The sequence below is a fragment of the Sinohyriopsis cumingii genome, chromosome 15 (genome assembly GCF_028554795.1).
Source record: "Sinohyriopsis cumingii isolate HCF-2022 chromosome 15, ASM2855479v2, whole genome shotgun sequence".
NCBI lineage: Eukaryota > Metazoa > Mollusca > Bivalvia > Unionida > Unionidae > Sinohyriopsis > Sinohyriopsis cumingii.
Genome location: NC_142975.1, coordinates 120,529,017 through 120,551,991, shown reverse-complemented (window position 1 = coordinate 120,551,991; position 22,975 = coordinate 120,529,017). Strand labels below are relative to the sequence as shown.

The following is a 22,975-nucleotide window of genomic DNA, read 5'->3' as shown; positions in this document are numbered from 1 at the left end:
GTTTACTGTATTATTGCTTAAAAAGAATATTGTTATTCTGATCCACCTACCACTCATGGCATGAGGACAACTTGACCACCACACATTATAGAATGGGGACAAGTTGACTACCATTCATTATGGCATGACAGGGTTCATAAAGAATTCTGAATGATAAATTCAAAGACTTTTCCCAAACTTTCAAAGACCACAAACATATGATTTCCAAGACCTATTTTCGCTAACATTTTGGATACAAATTATGTTATAAGAGAAAACAATGAATGCAAAATACTACAATATTATTTAATGATGAAATCTGAACTATAATTAATCGAAAGAAACCAGGAAAACTCAACTACATCTGGATCTAACAACCATGGACAATTTTATTTCTGATTATTGAAAAATATTAACAGGTTTGGGTTTATCTCAATTTTCAAAGACTTTTAAAGACCTCAGGGTAATATGCTCAAATTCGCCAAACGTTCAAGGCCTTGAAAATGCTATCTCATTTTTCCCAAACTGTCAAAGACCTTCAGAGACCATAAGAATCCTGCACTGGGACAAGCTGACTAACACTCATTATGGCAAGTTGACTACCACTCCTTTTAACATTGGGACAAGTTGACTTCCACTGTTACTCTGTCAAGCTTTTACAGGCCAAATTGTACTGCAGTAGTTTCGATGTATCCATACAATTTTATTCAGATCTACATAAAGGACATGACTCGTTTCTATTTTTAACAACATGCTTGATGCATTGAAGTACTTGTTCCCATGGACAAGTGCTTTAAGATATAAAAAGGTCTTCATTATTACAATTTCAGCAATATGTTGCATCGATGGACAAATGCTTGTAGACCTTCTGTAGCTACAACTACTTACTGTCTGTATGTATTTTGTTTTGTATTATGGCTTTTGTTGTTTTTAAGGGCCAAGGAAATGGGAGCTAAGTGCCTTTGCTAAGGACACCATGAATCAGCCTACCTTGATCATCAGGCAAGTTATTAACCCTGTGACCTTTGGATTACCAGTCTGCACAGAAGACCAAGGTTTCAGAGGGACACTGGTTCAGAACAATCTGCACAGGAGACACAGTTTTCAGAGGGACACGTGTAGGACAGTCTGCATAGAAGAGAAGGTTAGAGATGGATTGGTTGAAACCAGTCTGTAAAGAAGACCAAATTACAGAAGGGCAGGTTTAGGGAAGTTTACAGAGATGACCAGGTTACAGGCAGTATAATTTTAAAAAGTTTCACTGTAATACTTATACTAACATATTCACATCAATATTATTATAGTATTTACACATAAATATTTACTGAATATACTTGTACCTAAGCTGGATCCAACTGTAAACTACTGAGACCCAGATGATGTCACACAATGCACTGGCAGATCTAGCTCTATGAAGTTTGCTTGGAGTAATCAGTAGCATAAACAACATAGACCCTGTTCTGCCAGTGCATTGTGTAAAGGCTGGTCAGAATGTATGTTGTTTGCAGTTGGAGCCAATTAATACATGAGTTTACATTGTAAACAGATAAAAAGACAACCTGTTCAAAACAACCCTTTATAGCAGATCTCTCAAATAGCCATTAAAGACTGAGGTGTAAAGGGCGCATCTCTCAAATAGCAATTAAAGACAGGTGTAAAGGGCAGATCTCTCAAATAGCCATTAAAGACAGAAGTGTAAAGGGCACATATCTCAAATAGCCATTAAAGACAGAGGTGTCAAGGGCGGATCTCTCAAACAGCCATTAAAGACAGAGGTGTAAAGGAGGATTATCTAAGCTGTATCATTTTCTCTCGAACTGGGGAATGAAAAGACCTCTGAATAGGTACTGGACTTGTCAATTATGTGCTTGAGTGCTTGGACATCCAAGCTTGCCCTCTTATCCCTACCAACCAGATTAAAAATCCTGTCTTTAACCATATGCTGTAACTGTAGGAACATTAAGTCTGACAAAGATGCCAAGTCTGATTTTCACCAATACCTTTTTTGAAATATGCAAAGATTTCCAATCTGCACTCAAGAACTCTTGTGGTTTCATGTTTCCCTTCCCAATGGTTGAAGAGACTTGTGAAATGGAATCTGCAGTGGCTAGGATATGCTGATCTTTGAGTGGCTAGAATATGCTGACTTTTGATTGGCTAGAATATGCTGACCTTTGAGTGGCTAGAATATGCTGACCTTTGAGTGGCTAGAATATGCTGACTTTTGAGTGGCTAGAATATGCTGACCTTTGAGTGGCTAGAATATGCAGACTTTTGAGTGGCTAGAATATGCTGACCTTTCAGTGGCTAGAATATGCTGACTTTTGAGTGGCTAGAATATGCAGACTTTTGAGTGGCTAGAATATGCTGACCTTTGAGTGGCTAGAATATGCTGACTTTTGAGTGGCTAGAATATGCTGACCGTCGAGTGGCTAGAATATGCCGACTTTTGAGTGGCTAGAATATGCTGACCTTTGAGTGGCTAGCATATGCTAACTTTTGAGTGACTAGAATATGCTGACCATTGAGTGGCTAGAATATGCTGACCTTTGAGTGGCTAGAATATGCTGACCATCGAGTGGCTAGAATATGCTGACCATTGAGTGGAAAGAATATGCTGTCCTTGAGTGGCTAGAATATGCTGAATTTTGAGTGGCTAGCATATGCTGACTTTTGAGTGGAAAGAATATGTTGACCTTTGTTTAACATTTTCTGACCTTCGAGTAGCTAGATAATATGCTGATCTTCAAGTGGCTAACATATGCTTACTTCTAAGTGTCCAGAATATGTTGACTTTTGGGTGTCTAGAATAAGCTGACCTTTGAATGGCTAGAATATGTAGATCTTGGAGTGGCTAGATATGCTTACTTAAGTTTAGTATAATCTATTATAATAAACTTCTATGTTACTCATTATATCTATTAGTTTTCCACTTGAAATAAAATCTGAACAATTTGTCATCCACCATTTAATCTAATACACTGTTGAGTCTTTCAGTAATAAACATTTTAATATCAAATTTATATCACTAGTTTTTTTTGTAAAGTGATGTGTCTATTATGCAATCACAGGAGTCATAATCTAAAACCCCTGTGTAATAAATGAACATTTTAAACAATAAATTGTAAGGGGGGGGGGGTCATTATTCATAATGGAAACATCTTGTAATTTATCTTGATTGTATTCTATTCTTGACACATAGGCCAACAGTTACACCTACTTGGACACCTACACACAGCTCTAAATGTCTCTCCAATAGTGTGCAGGCATCCTAGAATAAAAAATAATAAAAAATGTGATCTGTCTGTTATGCTGACTCATGCTTAAATACTTGACAACACATATACCTTACATGGGGGGGGGGACATTTTTACAATGACGGGACAAAAATCCCAAATCATGCCTCACACCTGTGTCATGTGGAATAAATAAAATGTCTTTTTGATGGAATTACAATTCTTGTTATACAATTACATGCAAGAACATTATCATAAGAATGCAAGAGAAGCAGTTTTATCAACTAGACCATGACATGCTGTTTTGTATTTGTACTCAAACGTGCTAATGAAGAATAAAGATTTATTCAAGAACTATTACAAATCACAAACAGCTTTTCTTATTTCACTGTATACAAGTTGTAAATTAAGTTTTTCATTATAAATACAAAACAGAATTAGCCAGTTGTCATAGACTAAAATGAATTACTACACGAAAAAAAGCAAATTCACAGTGTACAGGAGAGCCTTACACTGCTTTGGATAAAAAACACCTACATGATAAACCATATATAATCGCTTATAAGACAATTCCAATGGCAAACTGCACAGACCCAAATCTGCCATTGCATAATGCACCAGCAGATCTGGGTCTGTGCAATTTGTTAGGAGTAATCAGTAGAACAAACAACATAGACTCTGATCTGCAGGCACATTCTTCCATGGCAGATCAGGATCTTTGTTGTTTGCACTTTGACATGACTTACATACAAAGACAAAATGTGAAGAAAATGAGTCATTTGCACTGATTGTATAAATGCATGGTTACATAATTATTTTTTCTGTGAAAATGTCCAACTGTGCAAAATGGTTGTCTAATCAATGATGTAATTTTACATTTTATTAAGATGGATCCTTTCTGAGGAGGTGGCATCATCCTAAGCAACAATGGCATATTTTTTTTATACAAATGATAAAAAGTTATAACAAAAAACAAAACAAATAATATAAAGTCTAAAAAATATGCAAAGTTGCTTAGTTTGGATAAATGCAATTAATGAGGTAAAATGTATAAAGATACATTTTTATTAACTTCTGATTTGTAATTTTATTAGGAAAAATTTAAAGTATATATCAGTATGATTGATCAAGGAATGGAAAGATAGCAGTTACAGAAATACAGTCATGTTAACTACTACAGAAGAAACAAATTTATTACCATAAAATCAAATTGTGTTGGCATTAGATGTGATTTTACTTTATGTGTACCAGTATATTATATTGCAACCAAAATGCAGTAACACCCATTCTTACTTATTTTCTGAACATCTTTATTTAAACACTGGTAACCATTGGCCAGATTTTACAGCATGCAAAAATCATGTCTGGACGGAGAGAAGATATCCACAGACCTAGCCTGCTGCCCATTTGGACAAAGAAAAGACATATATAGGCCTAGTCTTCTGCCTACTGAACAGGGAAAGTGCATTTAATGGCAAATTTAGCCTAGTGCCCATTATACAGAGAGCAGGCATCTATTGGCTTGGCTTGGTGCCCATTTGAACACAGGGCATCTACTGGCCTGGCCTGGTGCCCATTTGAACAGAGAGTAGGCATCTATTGGCCTGGCCTGGCCTGGCCTGGTGCACATTTGGACATAGGGCTTCTATTGGCCTGGCCTGGTGCCAATCTGGACAGAGAGCAAGCATCTATTGGCTTGGCCTGGTGCCCATTTGAACAGAGTGGACATCTATTGGTCTGGCCTGGTGCCCATTTGGACATAGGGCATCTATATGCCTAGGGTCCTGACCATTGCATATACTCAAAGTATTTAAATAAATACCACATTCACATAATATCCCCAAATGCCTTAATTATGCACCTCCAGCCCCTTCCTTTTGGTAAAGGTTTGCAAAATATTACTGAGCATATATTTTTCATCTAGGCATGCCTTGTAGAAGGAAAGCAGCAATCAAAACCCACTTACAATATCCCAGTTTCTTAAAACTTATGACTATGTCTTGTGTCTCATTACCACTATGCATGTCTTGTGTCTCATTACCACTCTGCATGTATGATGTCTCATTACCACTCTGCATGTATGATGTCTCATTACCACTCTGCCTGTATGTCTCATTACCACTCTGCATGTCTGATATCTCATTTACCACTCTGCATGTCTGATGTCTCATTAACACTATGCATGTCTCATGTCTAATTACCACTATGCGTGTCTTATGTCTCATTACCACTCTACATGTCTAATGTCTCATTACCACTCTGCATGTCTGATGTCTCATTACCACTCTGCATGTCTGATATCTCATTAACAATGTCTGATGTCTCATTAACACTATACATGTCTTATGTCTAACTACCACTATGCATGTCTTATGTCTCATTACCACTATGCATATCTAATGTCTCATTACCACTCTGTATGTCTGATGTCTCATTAACTCTATGCATGTCTCATTACCACTATACATGTCTTATGTCTAATTACCAATATGCATGTCTTATGTCTAGTTACCACCATACATGTCTTATGTCTAATTACTACTATGCATGTTGTGTCTGATTATGACTATGGATGTCTAGTGTCTAATTACTACTATGCATGCCTTATGCCTAATTACCACTATGTACATATTATGTCTAATTACCACTATGCATGTCTTGAGTCTAATTACCACTATGCATGTCTTGTGTCTAATTACTACTATGCATGTCTTATGTCTAATTACCACTATGCATGTCTGATGTCTAATTACCACAATGCATGTCTGATGTCTAATTACCACCACACATGTCTTATGTCTAATTACCACCATGCATGTCTTATGTCTAATTACCACTATGCATATATTGTGTCTAATTACCAATATGCATGTCTTGAGTCTAATTACCACTATGCATGTCTTGTGTCTAATTACCACTATGCATGTCTGATGTCTTATTACCGAACTTTTTTAAATCAGTCTCAATAATTTATCAAAGACAAGGTCTATTCCAGAAATAAGGATGTGTGATTATGAGATTAATGGCATTTTCTAAACAAATTGTGCTAATAAAAACACAACAGAAACACCCATTTATATACTGACAAGCCATATCTTTATTTCTCTTTTTAATTCCTCCAATATTAACCTGCCCCCCCCCCCTTCTTAACAAAAACCCAAAGAGGTTTGCCCCTTAAATTTCTATTTCATGACTATAACCTGCTAAGGTGAAGAAAAACCAATATGTGTTTCCAGCAAGCTGACCATCCTTATTTCTCATTACTGATCCAAGCACTTTTCCCCATGGTTAAAAAAAACCGCCCCCAAAAAATCACATTAAATATATATAACGTTAAAAAAAGGGTCAAAACCAACCTGCCTACACCAATTTTAAAACCATTGCAATAAGAAACATATACTGCGGTGGGTGGGTGAAGTTAACATGCTTTTTCAGTGATCATATTGGTAGTGTCAATGCAACTCTGAAGTGGAGAGCTCCACACAGAAAAAGGGTGATAACTCTACTAGTATGTACATACACATAATCTGAACATTGTTCATGGTATTGTTAGTGTGATAATGATGAGCTTTAAGCTCACAGGATTTACATATATACTGTATTTATTACACACTCATTTTTTCCCCATTAACTTTACATTGTCAGAATTGTGCAGTATTAACCGACACTGAACCCGTGTGTCAATACACATATAGCATTCACGTGCATAAAGGAACTACTTTCTACTGTAAACAAACAATGGACGCAAACGCCAGCACTTTTGATTTGTAAACAAATCATATACACTCGCATAAGAGGCGCTTTACGTTGTGGTTGTTTAAATTTGTTTCTGAATGAACTAAAACATGTTTCGTGGACTGCCACATACCAGCTGCTTTGGCACATTCTGCATTGATACAGTGTTTCGGATTTAGCCTAGCTGCAGTATACAACAGACACAAGAAAAGGTCCTTACAAATAACATACAAGTGACAAGTCATATACTGTCTTCTTTAGCTGGTGACAATGGCAAAAAAAATATACTTACAGTTTTACAACCTGAATTTCCTCAAAATGTACTTTTTTAGTTCTGCAAATCCAAATTACATGAGCCATGTCATAGGTTCTCAATCTTGATTACACGTTTCGAAATTGTACTGTAATTTTGATAATAATTGCAATTACATCCTCCTTACTGCACTCAAAGTGAAATAAGTATTGAATTCCATAGCATCATTTTGATGATTGCAACTGAAATACTTCATATTTTTCCCACATTATGATTTCAAACATTCAGTGACAGAAACAGAAACACATTTGCAGATGTCAACACGCTTCTCCCTAGCTTCTTCAATCCCATGTATTTCATATTAAATTGTCACATACAAATCCAGTCCATAATCATGAAATTTTATAGAATCAAACAAAATACCAAAACTATTCATTCCACATCAAATGGAAAAGTTGTTGCAATGCACATTCATTCACAATATGACTCCAAATTTCAATTTTAACAAGACATGTCATTTTCTTTCGAAAGTTATGTCGAGCACGTGACTAATTTCAAATTTATCTGGGTGGAGTTATGTGCGCAGTAATAATGTTGTTGTTGTGTAATGATGAATATGTGCTTGTGTATTTAGTTTGGAATATGGCACACATTCATTTACGTTGTTTTTAGTAGTGTATTTTGTTTACGTAATTAAGCCTTAGGTAGAACAAAAAAAATGAGCATATAATAAAAAGGTTACTGCATTTGTATGGGAAAATATGAACTCGTTTTGTTGGATGGATATACTGCACTCCCAAGGTCATGCAGTATTTCCGTTTGAAAAACTCGTTCATATTTTCCCATACAAATGCAGTAACCAATTATCCAATGATAAGCCCATGCTTGATGATGAGCCCCTCCCCCCCAAAAAAAAAATTGGGTAAATATTTACAATGGATATATTTCTTTGATAAAAATACAAGCACACATATACTTTCTGGCAAATTTATCTGACTGGGTCTCTGGTCTTATGGGATAAATACTGTATGAATTTGAGTGAGGCTAGTAGTTATCTGACATTCAAAGATTTCAAAGTGGGATAGGGAAAGGATATCATGGAGGACAATGGAAAATAATAAATAATAAATCTTAAAATATAAATACAATGAATGATCAGACGGACATGCTTTTGCATGCTAAATGATCACAGAACCTAAGTCTTTGGTATGGCTGGGCTGGGGTTTGAACCCAGGACCTACTGAACCTGAGGTGGATGCTCTAACCAATAGACCAATTGTTGTTGTTGTTGTTGTTGTGGGGTTTACCGCCATTTTTCAGCACACGATAGGCTATACATGGCGGCCAGTATTAATGGTGGAGGGAGAACCCGGGAAAACCTCGGAAAGAACCACCAACCCACGAGAAGCTACTGGCAAGCTTTCTCACATACCCACATTGGCTGAATCTGAGACTCGAACCTGCACAGACAGAGGTGAGATGGCAGTGATCCATAATGGAGAGCGCTTTAGACCACTCGGCCACTCGGGGGGCCCACCAATAGGCCAATAGAGCAGTGTAGTGAAGTTTGATTAGAATAATTATTTGAATTAACTTAAACATTGGCCAGGGGTGCAAACAAGAAGTTTTACATAATGTTATCCAAAAAGGTGTCACTGTTCAAAATGAATGATGGAACACTGAAGGTATAGCAGTGATAGGCCAATCAGTCTTCCATAAAAGGAGGGTCAGGGTCTAATCTTCATGTTTTCTAACATACTGTTTAGAGGGAGAAATTTCATATACAAGCACATTCAATAATGAAAATTATTTTGTAACTGTCTAACTAAAGTACTATACTAGAGTGCTTTTAACCCAATCTGTGTCCATGCTTGTCATAGCCAGAAATTTCTGTCTTCTTTAACAAACCTACTTGAACTGATGGTAATCATGCTCCTCTCAGTTTAAATTCTTTTAGAACATATTGCTGTCATAACAATGATCTCTGACCCCTAGGTCATCTAAACCTTAGTTCATGGTGTCCTTGGATTAGTAAACTATAACCATGACTGGTTCCCACAGTTAATCCCTAAGCATACACTGAAATCGTGCCAATAATGAGGATAAAGGAACCAGACTAAATATAATGGCTCAGATGCATGCACTGTGACTTCCCTGGAATATTATGACATCTGCTTATGTGCTACTGTGATGCATAATCAGCCTTGAGTTCTGTCTCTAAAAGTAAAGAATCCTACAAGACTTTTCTCTGGCATATTCTACAAAATCTTATTTCCTGAGCCCTAGTCACATAATAGCAAAGATCACAGTAAATATAATCTGAACTGGGTTTCACACAGTTACCAAGGGTACAGTTTTCACAATGGTGTTATCCTAACAAGGGAAGGTAACCCACTGTGAGAAAACTGAAAGGCAGATCCAGGTAGATCCCTAGAAAAAACCCTTGTCACTGTAAAGACGACTAATCTAAGCAACTATTTTTCACCTAGCCATGGCAGTATGGTGATATTTAACAAAGCTGTTCTTCATTAAAACAATGCAGCACAGCTTAATGCCATCTTCAGTTTTAAACTGCCACCACAAAATCTCTTAACGTCACATTTGGAGGTGGGGGGTGCAACTTGGAGAGCTTCAGTTCCACCCTGCCCACTTAAGTCCCACCTTGGCCAAGTTCTTATACTAAAATTTCTTCGTTAAATATGACAATTCCAAAAATTACAACTGGTCCTCCAGCCCATGAAAGTGGCCCTGATAGTAGATGATATCATAACAACTCCTTCATCCTTCTTATATCATCTAATTAATATGTTAAAATGGTGCCATAAATTCTAAAATCCAAACATGATGAATGTGAAAAATTTGTTTAAATGATTCTAAACACCACTTAATGACAATCAAGTTTTGTGCTTTTTTTAAAAAGTCTATATTGAATTAAAGAGTATAGACTAAACACAAATTATGAAAAACCACAACAAAGGTTTTTAAATGTTAGAGCCTAGGCAGACTGGAGTGGCGGTGGTGGTACCACCAGGGGGTTAAAAAAATGTAAAAGAAATACTGAAAATCTTGCAGCATTCCCAAATAATATCTGAAAACAATGTTATATTTTGGTCTCATTTTAATCACAAAGTCCTAGGCTTCAGTTGAATACCCATCATATTGGTGAAAATTATTTTTTCTTTGTCATTTTTAGAAGCTGATGATAATTATATTAATAATGACTTTATTTTTTTTAAAGAGGAAACTCATTTGATCAACTGACCAATCTTCTGGGAGGCCTTCTACAATGACATTTATATAAATATATGTGTGCGTGTGTGTTTTATTTTTATCAAAGCTTTAAAAGAATTTCAATCATATTGCTACAGCGTCAGCAGTGTGGCATGTTATAGTGATACCTAGCACTTGGGCATCATGCCACAGACATGTAGCACGATGTCCCACCCAGTCACATTATCCTGACACCAGGCCGACCAGTCCTAACACTAACCTCTTAATGCTGAGGGCCTAGTGAGGCAGCTGTTAGTACCATTTTTATAAGTCTTTGGGATGACACACGACCTCCCACGTCCAAGGCAGAAGCTCTAACCACTAGGCCACTAGAGTGGTCTATGAATATGTGTGTGTGTGTCTCTCTCTCTCTCTCTCTCTCTCTCTCTCTCTCTATATATATATAAAGGATGAGTACATAAACAAGGAGAAGATCTGTAGTGAATTATTAAATTGTATCCCATTTGCAATGATTTACTTGTGTATAACTTGACATGTACTTTATAAACAGTCTTACATTAAGCCAGGATAAAGGTAAAAAAAAGTATGTACCCCCTTGGATTCATGTTTAACTTACAATAGATAACAATTTTATGCAGCTAAAATAGCAAGCACTGATTCTCTCTACCTTAACATTTATCATTAGCCATTGTAAAATGCAAACAAACAAGTGAAAACTATTGGTACCTTACATTTAAGTATCAATACTAAATGTATGTATATACTCTCTTGTAAGTCAGGCCCAGGTACTTACTTCACAGATCCAGATCTGCCAATGCAAAATGTGTCAGCAGATCAGGGTATATGCAGTTTGTAAGGAGCAATCAGTGGAACAAACAACAAAGACCCTGATCTGCTGGAGTATTATTCAATGTTAGATCAGTGTCAATACTGTTTGCAATTGGCCCGGACTTATAAGCAAGTATATTACAGTTGTTATATCCAGTTTCAATACAAATAAATGTAAAACAGTATAAATTTAATAAAAGCTTGAAATATAGTAATCTTTAACATCAAATGAATCAGCACACATTACGGTACATTTTAAATTCAACAGTTTCTTTCCTGTACTGAGCGGATGAGAGATTCTTATGATAAAGGAAACTGAAATATGTATACATACCATCTAAACTCTGGCTTACTGTTCCTACTAGGTCACCCTGTGCACTTCACTTTTTTATCCCTGTCTGTTGACTATACAATGTGAGAAATATCTAAAGCAGTCTGGGCACAAGTTCAATCAGCAAGTAACTGTGTTGAAAGTACAGACAGTCTGAAATCTCTTAATTTAGTGAGTATGGAGAGGTTGTGGCTAGTCAAGTTGACCAAACACTCTGAATTTAGCAGGTAGCATGTGACTCATTTACTGAAAACTATCTGCATTTGTGGGTAGTATGTAGCTACTTTGCTGAAAACTGTCTGCCTTTAGCGGGTGGCATGTGGCTCATTAGCTGAACACTGCTTTACGAGGGTAGTATGTGGCAAATTTGCTCAAAATTGTCTAATAGGTGGGTAAAACGTGGTTTATTTGATTATCACAATAGGAATACACAAGTCATTAATACACCAGTAGCTGATAATAAACTCTAGCACACAAGTCATCTGATCCTGACTCGTACTTTATCCAAATCTATTTTCCTATCTCTCTATCCAGTCAAGGTTCACAAGAGTACACAGAAGACACAAATATCCCTCACACTTGGGTTTTTCTATAAAGCAGAAAGAAACTTGTTTTGCAAACTTAAACCATAAGACCTGCTGCCTGCTGTGTGTGTACTTGCTTCACCAGGCAATGGAGTAATGGAGTAATAGTAAATTCTCACGATGAGCATGTCATTATTTCCCCTGATCAGCTGATTACACCAGCACAAAAGCGTAAAATTCAACAGCAGTTAAGTCTCAATCAATGCCTTTAGTAGTGAAGTGGGCCAGCCCTAGGTAATGACAAGGACACCACTCACTACTTCTCTCACCAGGTAGTCACTTCTTTTTGTGTGGAATGTGTGTCAATCAGGGTTGAATAAGCATTATGTACATGTTTAGGTGTCTTCATGTGGCAAATGTGCATGTCTGTACATCTGTCTGTCTGTCTGTTTGCATATAATGTGTATATATATATATATATATATATATATATATATATATATATATATATATATATATATATACACATATGAGTGCTGGAAAAGACTGAGTGAATATCAAAAATGTATGTTTCTAAATTACAATAAAAACAGACCAACAAATTCCAGCGAAATAAGAACAAAGCTGGCATGATTGCTTATGTCACAAGAAATTAATCTTAATTCGAGCCTAACTCCTGCATTTTTCACCTTTTCACAAATCTATGTGATTCATAAATCATCAAAAATATCTCTACCCCCTACATATGTCAACAGAACTCTACTTCAAGAACTGACATGAAATTGAAACCTGAATAAAATCCATGCATTCTTACATGAGCAGAAAAACCAGGTACAACAATATGCATGTAGATGAACATGTATGAATTTGTTCTATAGTATAAAAACATTTCTGTTGCACCTGACCTTAGAGTCACAACTGTTGGAGGAACTCCTAGATTAAACATACATATTAAAATCTACTTATGTCACATGGTCTCACTGGTGGAGAGCAGATCAAGGGCATGAGAAAAGCTAGCTGGAAATGGAATGCCACTTTAAAACTTGAAGGACAAGTGGGAAAAAACTCATAGGTTTTATCGGCAAAGTTGATTATTCTACAAGAAGGTAACTCAGGTAAACTACATGAACACTGCTACACACCACATTTTGAGTTCATCTGGTATACACTGAGATACTCTGTTAGTACTTATGAACCCATTTAAACAATAAGCTAGACCCTGATCAACCATCTCTTAACATGATGTCAGGTCCATACCTGCAATAGTTGCTGGAAATCATAATTAGATCAGTGGAGACCCTGACATCATGTGACGGCATATCTTGGATCTTTGTGTATCCTATAAGTGAACCAAACCCAATCTGCTCTATATGCAAATCCCAACCTGCCTGCACATAATTCCAGGGCAGATCTCAGTCTCCTCTAAATATAACCCAAAAATTAAAATCTACAAGATATGTGGATCCTGATCTGCCAGCATATTATTCCAAATTAAAACTTGGCCTGCCCTCTGTGTGGATCTTGATCTACCAGCAAGGCAGACCTTGGCATGCTCTATATGTAGGTCCTGACCTGCCAAAAGATTATTCATGGTGTGCTCTATATACAGATCCTGACCCAACAGCACATTATTCAATGGCAAATCCAGGTCTGCTCTCTAGTATGATTCTATGGGAGAATAGTCCTTGACTAATGAGTCAACCTCTATAAATAAAGCATTATTATTATTATCATTATTATTATTATTATTATCATTATTATTATGATCTTAAAGTCAGTAATGGAAAAGAGTGAGAAGCAACAAGATTTGTAAAATTCAACAAAGTGAAAATGTAAAAAAAGAACTTACAGTATTTTGAATTAAATCCCAAATAATCATAGAATTTCTAACACAAGTCTTAATTTTCTGAAAAAACTGTAATGGCATTCCAAAACAAATCAAACACTTAAAGTGTTGATGTACCTGTGATGGCCTGTAAAATGTAGATGTACCAACAGTTAATCTTGGGTTTCCTTGTATGAATTTACTATAATTCCCAGTTATGGTCTCTTTCCAAAAAAAAGTATATAGAGCACTTTGTATTTCCAATGGATAAACAATAATTTCACACAAATCAAATCTAGTGCACATTGATTCTGCTCAAATATTATCACATGAATAAATAATTTTCCCAGTAAACAAGATTATAAAGCCCTCTACAGGACCTACATTACAATCAGGATTTTCTAAAACACTATTACCTAATGGTAAATTTTGTTCAAGAAGATTCCAAATGTTTAGAAAATAAATTTGTTACTAAAATTATAATATAGAATATAGTAAACACAATGTCCTTGACTCAGACCAAGATAAACATGTTTATCTCTATTGATAATAATCCTAATAGTACACCCATACTCAGAGAGAGGATATTAGGTATGTATTAGTTGTTAACAGAATTTTAAAAAAAGATTTTGATATGTATTAGTTGTTTATGGAATTTAAAAAAATGATTTTGGACAAGGTCAGCAACAAAATACAATTTTACATAACCCATAAATAAAAAATAGCAAACAATGGAAATTAAATATACATAACATCTCAATGTAGATCTTGACCAGCCAGCACATTATTCAAGGGCAGATCTGGGTCTGCTCTACTGTGCAGTTCAGATGATTATCAGGGTTTGACATATCTAGTGCCAGAATCCATGAGTCGACCAGTATCAAGGGTCTAGACTAATTTATATCATATTTAGGTAACAAAGTGGGTTTGGGCTACTGTATATCAGATCAATGTAACTCAGTGGGTTTGGGCTACTCTATATCAGACCAATGTAAACCACTGGGCTACTGTACATCACTGATCAGATCAAGGTAAGCCAGTGAGTTTCGGCTACTGAAAATCAGATCAAGGTAACTGAGTGGGCTACAAGACAAATCATGAATTGCTGTTCTTTATTATTCAAAACATGTAAATACATTTGAAGGGGGTAATAACTGTTATATGAAACACTCACATAAATGCATAAAATTGGATAATAACTGGTATGTGTGTGTGTGATTTGGATTTTTAAAGTAGCCTGAACAATTTTTCAGTCATATAGCTATGATGTCTGCAGTGTGGCAGTTTATAGTGATGTTTAGGACTGGGGCATCATGCTGCTGACATTATCCTGACACCAGGCCGACCAGTCCTAACACTAACCTTGTAATGCTAGTGAGGCAGCTGTTATTACCATTTTTATCAGTCTTTGGCATAACTCGGCCGGGGCTCTAACCCCAAGGCGGATGCTCTAGCCACTAGGCCACCGGAGCGGTCAATATAACTGGTATATGACACATACTTATAAAAATAAATGGAAAATGGTTGTTATAACACACAAAAGATGGAAAAAGGATAATCCTGAAGTGACTCCTTTGCCATCCTTGGGCTAGTGAACTTAAACTGGACTACATTATCTCTCCATGTGCCAATGAATTTAAGCTGGACAACCAGATCATTTGTCATCCTTGGGTGGGTAATTTAAGCTGGATTACCAGGTCCTTTGCTGTCCCTGGGCTAATGAATTTAAGCTGGACTAAAAGGTCCTTTGCTGTCCTGGGCTAGTTAACTTAAACTGGACTAGCAAGTCCTTAGTAGTCTTTGGGCTAGTGAATTAAAGCTGTGCTAACATCTCTTTTGGGGGCCATCCATTTATTACATACGCATGGAGGGGGATGAGGGGTAATCCAAATGCACGCTTGCATATGGAGGGGTCTACTGATAATGTACGTACGTATAGGAAATGTGTGTGTGTGTGTGAGACCTAGGAAATACCTTGTCTAATACGTATTATGTTCAACTGGGTTCAGTCTGCATTTGAATTTTATTAAACACGTTAATATTATTAATCCTTTATGGTTTCTGCATGGATTAAATATAGGCCGTTCCATAGAATTCAAGGGGGTGCATCAAGCATGCATACATAGGTGTGTGTGTGTGTGTGGAAAAGTATGCATGTGTACTGGGAGGGTGGGAGGGATCAAGCTTTGCTAGATTTTTTGTGCATACTAAATGGATGGCCCCTTTCCAGGTAGATCATTGGGCTAACAACTGACTTTTACTTTATTGGGACCCTGATGATGGTTTCCTTACCTGTGCCAACATGTACAAGAATTATTTTACCAATTTCAACCATGCTGCCACTTAAGCATAGCAATTTAAATGTTTACAGAAAGATTAAGTTGGCAGTCAACTGAAGTATTCCAATACTCTTCAACTCCATGAACATTTCAAGTTATTTTCACAAATTCTGTCAATGAGGCCATGCTTGAAATAACACATCAATCTCCAAACTATCAAACAGTTATAAATTCCAACTGCAGCTGTCTGATTTTTTTAATATCTGTTGTAATTATGGAATTTAGTGTTTCTATCCAAATGGAATGCGAATAAGATCTCTTGAATTCTGGAGTGTAACAGTGCAGCACTTTTTAATATACAATCTTCTCAACATCTGGTCTTTAGCCTACAGTCTATTTCTAATACGTCCACTGTCTGTGAGTGTTAACAACCAACATCAAAAATTTTAATTTTAACAACTCAAATGTTTACATTTTACGAGACAATTTAAATTTGGCCAATAAAATAGCAACCACAGTCTCAATGTCAGGACTGCAGTAAATTTAAATCTGGCCAATAAAGGGGGCACTCACCAGCTATTATGTACTTTTGAGAGAGTAACATATATAAGGTGAAGTTGTTTGCATTTAAAACATGCACAATCAAGAGAATGTTGGCATACCTCTATGCTACATTATAGTAATGTGAATTATATTTCTTTGCATATTGTATTTTTGGAAACTGTACATGATCCAAGCACACTGCTAACTAAAATGACTGCTCCCTTGTACTAAAAAAATCAGCCTGAATTAGTCTTAAGTACACTTTCCATAGCACAATACCAGCATCTGAAAGTACAATGAATGAATTACCAAATATATAAAATGTAAAAAAGGCTATTGGCTCTTTTTTTTTTTTACAATTTACCTCTGAAGTTGAGAAAGTGAAAATGGCCAAGTGGAGCTAGCACTTTTTTGAAAGGTGCAAATCTGGAGTAAGGCCAAGCTGTATACTCTATAACCCATATTACACCCATCAATCATACACCAAAATAAAGGGAATTAAAGGTTCTTTGAATTATACCTAAGATATACAGGGCCTTTTTTTAAATAGCCAGTATAACCAGTGAGGAAAGCTGTGGAAATTCTTTTTCATTAAAATTCTAACCCTATGCAAAATGCGAAACTGTAGAGCGCCACCTTAAAACAAATATAAAAATGTATGCAATTATTTATATATTTTCATATCATTATGTATGATGTTCTGAATAAAATGGTACATTAATATTGATATTAAGCATGAAAATAAGCTAATTATGCTCATTTTGCTCTTGCATACATAATTTGCCATGAGGCATGTTTGTTGAGTAGTGACCTTAATTATGGGGAAATTAGAAGTCTTAGAATATAGGAATGGAATCAACTTAAATTTAAAACTGTTGCAATAAGTAAAAGAAATATATAGTGAAAATGTTTCTTCTATACTAAACAATAGGCATTGACCTTTGACCTTTATGAACCTGATCTGTTCCATCCCTTTTCAAACTGTAAAATTTATTGTTGATATCTCTTCTGACTAGTTTCATGTTCCTGTCATTCAGCATAACATTGGCTGCTATGTTGACAAAATGTAATGTGCATTTTTAAAATAGCTCACTTCTTATCATAAGTTGGGGGGTGGCCTGGGCTTGTTAGAGACTCTGACACTCATAAATACTGTTCTGTGGGAGGAAATACTGGAGAATTATTAAAAAGGACTGTTTTGATGCTTGCAACTTAAATGTTTCAGCTATACAATCAAAATTAAATCATACAATAATAAATCTGGCCAATAATTAGTAAGTACAGTGTTTCAATTTCAGGACTGCAGTAAATGTAAATATGGCCAATAAAATAGTACAGTATTTCAACGTCAGGACTGCAGTAAATTTAAATCTGGCCAATAAAGGTGGCGCTCTACAGTTTCGTATTTGGCATAGGGTTAGAATTTTAAGGAAAAAGAATTTCCCATGATTTCTTCACTGGTTATACTGGCTATATAATAAAGACTTTGTATATCTTAGGTGCTGTTAAAAGAACTTTTAATTCCCTTTATTTTGATATATGATTGATGGGTGTAATTTAGGTTCTAGAGTATACATCTTGGGCTCACTTAAGATGTGCTCGTATAAAAAAACTGCTAACTCCACATGGTCATTTTCACTTCCTGGACTTCAGAGGTAAATTGTAAAAAAAAGAGCCGATAACTTTTTTTACTTTTCAGATATTTAGTACTTGGTTCATTGCACTTTCAGTAAATGCTATTGTCTACTTCAGCAAAATTTGTTTTCCCTATTTTAATAATTGCTAAAGTTAGTGTACTTTTGATTAATTCTGGTTAATTTGTCAAGCACAGGGGAGTATCCATTTTGTTGTAGCATGTGCTTAGATCATGTACAATTTCCACAAGTACAGTATCCAAAGAAATGTCAGCCACATTACATAAAAGTAACATAGAGGTATGCCAACATTATCTCCATTGTGCATGTTACAAATGCAAACAACTTCACCTTACCTATGTCACTCTCTCAAAAGTACAAAATAACTGGTGAGCGCCCCCAAAATAGTAAGCACAGTGTTCCAATGTCAGGACTGCAGTAAATTTAAATCTGGCCAATAATTAGTAAGTACAATAGTTGAATGTTGAGACACAGTAAATTTACATCTGGCAAATAAAACTCTGAGTGTGTGTGATTTGGACTTTTAACGTAGCTTTAACAATTTTTCAGTCATATCGCTACGATGTCTGCAGTGTGGCAGTTTATAGTGATGTCTAACACTGGAGCATCATGCCGCAGACATGTATCATGTAGCATGATGTCCCAGCCAGTCACATTATCCTGACACGAGGCCAACCAGTCCTAACACTAACCTTTCAATGTTGAGTGCCAAGCGAGGCAGCTGTTATTACCATTTTTGTAAGTCTTTGGTATGACTTGGCCGGGGATCGAACCCATGACCTCCTGCATCTGAGGTGGATGTTCTAACCACTTGGCCACCGGAGCGGTTGACAAATAAAATTGTAATTACAATAGTTCAATGTTGGGACACACTAAATTTACATGTGGCCAATAAAACAGTAAGTAAAATAGTTCAATGTCAGGATTGCAGTAAAAAAAACTATATAAAAGCTCTAATATGATAGCCAGATCTATTTTATAATGGCATAAAAAGTTAAATTGATTAAAGCAAAAAGTAAAAGTGCAAAACATGATTGGTTAGTGATTATTTTGAGATGGTGACATTATTGTCTAGTGTCTATTCCACTATAGTGAAATTATTGGCTATTAACTCTTTCATTATGGTGATTGGCTAGTGAATCAACATGGTCATATTCCTGGCTAGTGACTATTTTAACATGGTGACATTATTGGCTAGTTAATATTTCAACATGGTTACATTTTTGGTTAGTGACTAAACATGGTGACAATATTGGCTAGTACTCTTTCAACATGAATATATTGTTGGCTAGTAAATCAAAATGATTATATTATTGACTAGTGACTCAACATAGTGACACTATTGGTTAGATACTCTGTCAATATGGTGCCATTACTGTCTAGTGACTATTTCAACATGTTGACATTATTGGCTAGTGACTATTTCAACATGCTGACATTATTGGCTAGTGACTATTTCAACATTGTAACATTATTGGCTAGTGACTATTTCAACATGGTGACATTATTGGCAATCAACTATTTCAACATGCGTGTGTGTGATTTGAATTTGTAACATAGCTTCAACAATTTTTCAGTCATATCACTACGATGTCTGCAGTGTGGCAGTTATAATGATGTCTAGCACTGGGGCATCAGGCCGCAGACATGTAGCATCACATGCAGTCAGATAATACTGACACCAGGCTGACCAGTCCTAACAATAACCTCTTAATGCTGAGTGCCTAGCAAGGTAGCTCTTAGTACCATTTTTATAAGTCTTTGATATGACTTGGCCGGGGTTTCGTACCTGTGACCTCCTGCAACCAAGGCGGACACTCTAACTGCAAAGCCATCTGAGTGGTGTTCAGCAAGATGAGATCATTGACTACTGACTATTTCAATATGGTGACATTACTGGCTAGTGACTATTTCAACATGGTTACATTATGGACCAGTGACCCTTTCAACTTGTTGACATTATTGGCTAGTGACTTGTTTAGCATGGGGAGATCACAAACTAGTGACAATTTAGACATGGTGATATGATTGGCTAAGGACTCAATATGGTGACATTATTAGTTAGTGACTCAATATTATGCCATTATTGGCTAGTGACTCAATACAGTGACATTTTTGGCTAATGACTTGATCTGCATGGTGAGATTACTGGCTAGTGACTCAATATGGAGACATTATTGTCTAGTGACTCAATATGATGACATTATTGTCTAGTGACTCAATATGATGACATTATTGTCTAGTGACTCAATATGATGACATTTTTGGCTACTGACTACAATGACATTATTAGCTAGTGACTCAATATGGTGACATTACTGGCTAGTGACTGTATACAATGACATTATTGTCTAGTGACTCAAAATGATGACATTATTGTTTAGTGACTCAATATGACATTTTTGGCTACTGACTCTATGCAATGACATTATTAGTTAGTAATTCAGCATGGTGACATATTGTCTAGTGATTCCATACAATGACATTATTGGCTAGTGACTCAATATGGTGACATTACTGACTAGTGACTCACAAACATTATTGTCTAGTGACTATACAATGACATTATTGTCTAGTGACTCAATATGATGACATTTTTGGCTACTGACTCTATACAGACATTATTGTCTAGTGACTCTATATAATGACATTATCGACTAGTGAGTTTTTTCAACATGTATCATCACTCGTATTCACCAATCCATCCACAACACTGAGGAGCTCAACAGTCTACAGATTTGAAAACCTTAACGTATTAAGAACATGCAAAATACACAAAACTTAGTCATTTCATTTGTCAGTTTATAATATGTAACCAAATAAATTGCAATAGTGTCTCTTTCATTCTGTTCACATTTCAAACAAAGCACAAGTTTCTCCACGAACAGGTTTGCCATATTTGTGTGGGCAAGTTTATTTTTCAGACAACAGGTTTGCCATATTTGTGTGGGCAAGTGTATTTTTCAGACAACAGGTTTGCCGTATTTGTGTGGACAAGTATTTTTCAGATAATAGGTTTGCCATATTTGTGTCTGCAAGTGTATTTTTATACAACAGATGTGATGTAATTCACCATCTTTCATAAGCTCTGAACAATGCCGTAAATTTCCATTACTCTGGGAGTTACATCCCTTTGAACATACAGTATGTATATATGACTTTCACCTTTCTTATTCTGTTTTGTGTGGGCAAGTGCAATTTTTCAAACAGCAGATGTAATTCACCATTTCATAAGCTCTGAACTATTATGTAAATTTATAACTCTGGGAGTTAATCCCTTTGAACGTACAGCATGATTATTTAAGTTTCATCTTTAATTTATGTTTAATTTATTTATCGAAATATAAAAACTGGACATTGCAATTAATGGATGCAGACAACACACTTTTAATGAAACTGGACTGTTCTATGAACCAGATATGGACAATGAGCAGTTGTTTACATTTGACAGATTTAAACACAAACAAGGTGACAATGTTAGGGACTCTGGCAACAATCAGCATAAACTGATGAATGAGATGATGAAGTTTTGTGCACATTTTATATCCTTGTTGCATCTTGCTATTAAAAGAAGCTAGTGGGTTAAAAATGTCAGGAGTATCAGCAGTCTCTGTTACTACACAGTTCACCTGAACTTAGTGACCTAAAGTTACAATGAAAGGAGAACCTAACGTATCCCAGCTATGTTTCAGAAATAACGCTTAAAAATTGTTTCTCTACCAAAAAGAAACTTCTGGATCAAAGTCCTTAAACGAGGACAGGTGGGTGGGATGGGGGTTGGGGGTATGGTGAGACATAATTACAAGACAAATATCTGCATCACACCATCAAGCAAACTTTTATAACATTTTCTCATCATTAATGAATGCTAGTAATGAATACCAGAAACAAATGCATTAGAGCAATAATTTGGAACCTAAACTGGTGGGGGTGAGAAAGCCAGTTTTTTAATACAATATATTCAGAAGGAAAAGTATTCTTGGCTACAGCATTCCATTATGCTAGAGTCATTTCCTGATGAAATAAGCTCTCTCTCTATCACCTGAATGCAGCTAAAGGTAAACAATTCACCTGAATGAGTGGTACGTAGGTTACAGTAACTATCTTGGCTTGAACATCTACTGCTGACTCATTTACCAGATTCCCTTAACAACATGAAGCAACATAACAACAAAGAATGCCATACATACTGCAAATACACATACCCACAATCTCAGAGGCCGGATTCTTTGCAAATAAAGGAATACAAGTCTTTCTAGAATTATTCCCCACAAAATTAATGAAAGATTATCCATTTCTATTGATATTAAGAAAATCTAGAAAGTTTCAATAACCTGTTGAAATTCATCAATTTCCAGTGAACACAGAAACAAAAAAGTTTTTGATTGCAATGAAAAAGGAACTATTTCCAATGAACTTCTCTTTAACAAATTTCTGGATTTTAAAAAGTAGCTTTTATGAAAAGAGGCAAATGTAAATACTAAGGGTAGACAGAGTGAATATTTAATCTATCTATCTATATCTATATCTATATATATATATATATATATATATAT

General features: G+C 35.8%; 1 protein-coding gene across 1 annotated transcript in view; it reads right to left on the bottom strand.

Moving 5' to 3' along the window:
• The window catches only part of LOC149782603 (uncharacterized), a 128,660-nt gene that overhangs the window by 31,031 nt on the left and 74,654 nt on the right, over positions 1-22,975 (bottom strand). The gene's annotated exons all lie outside the window — the stretch shown is intronic.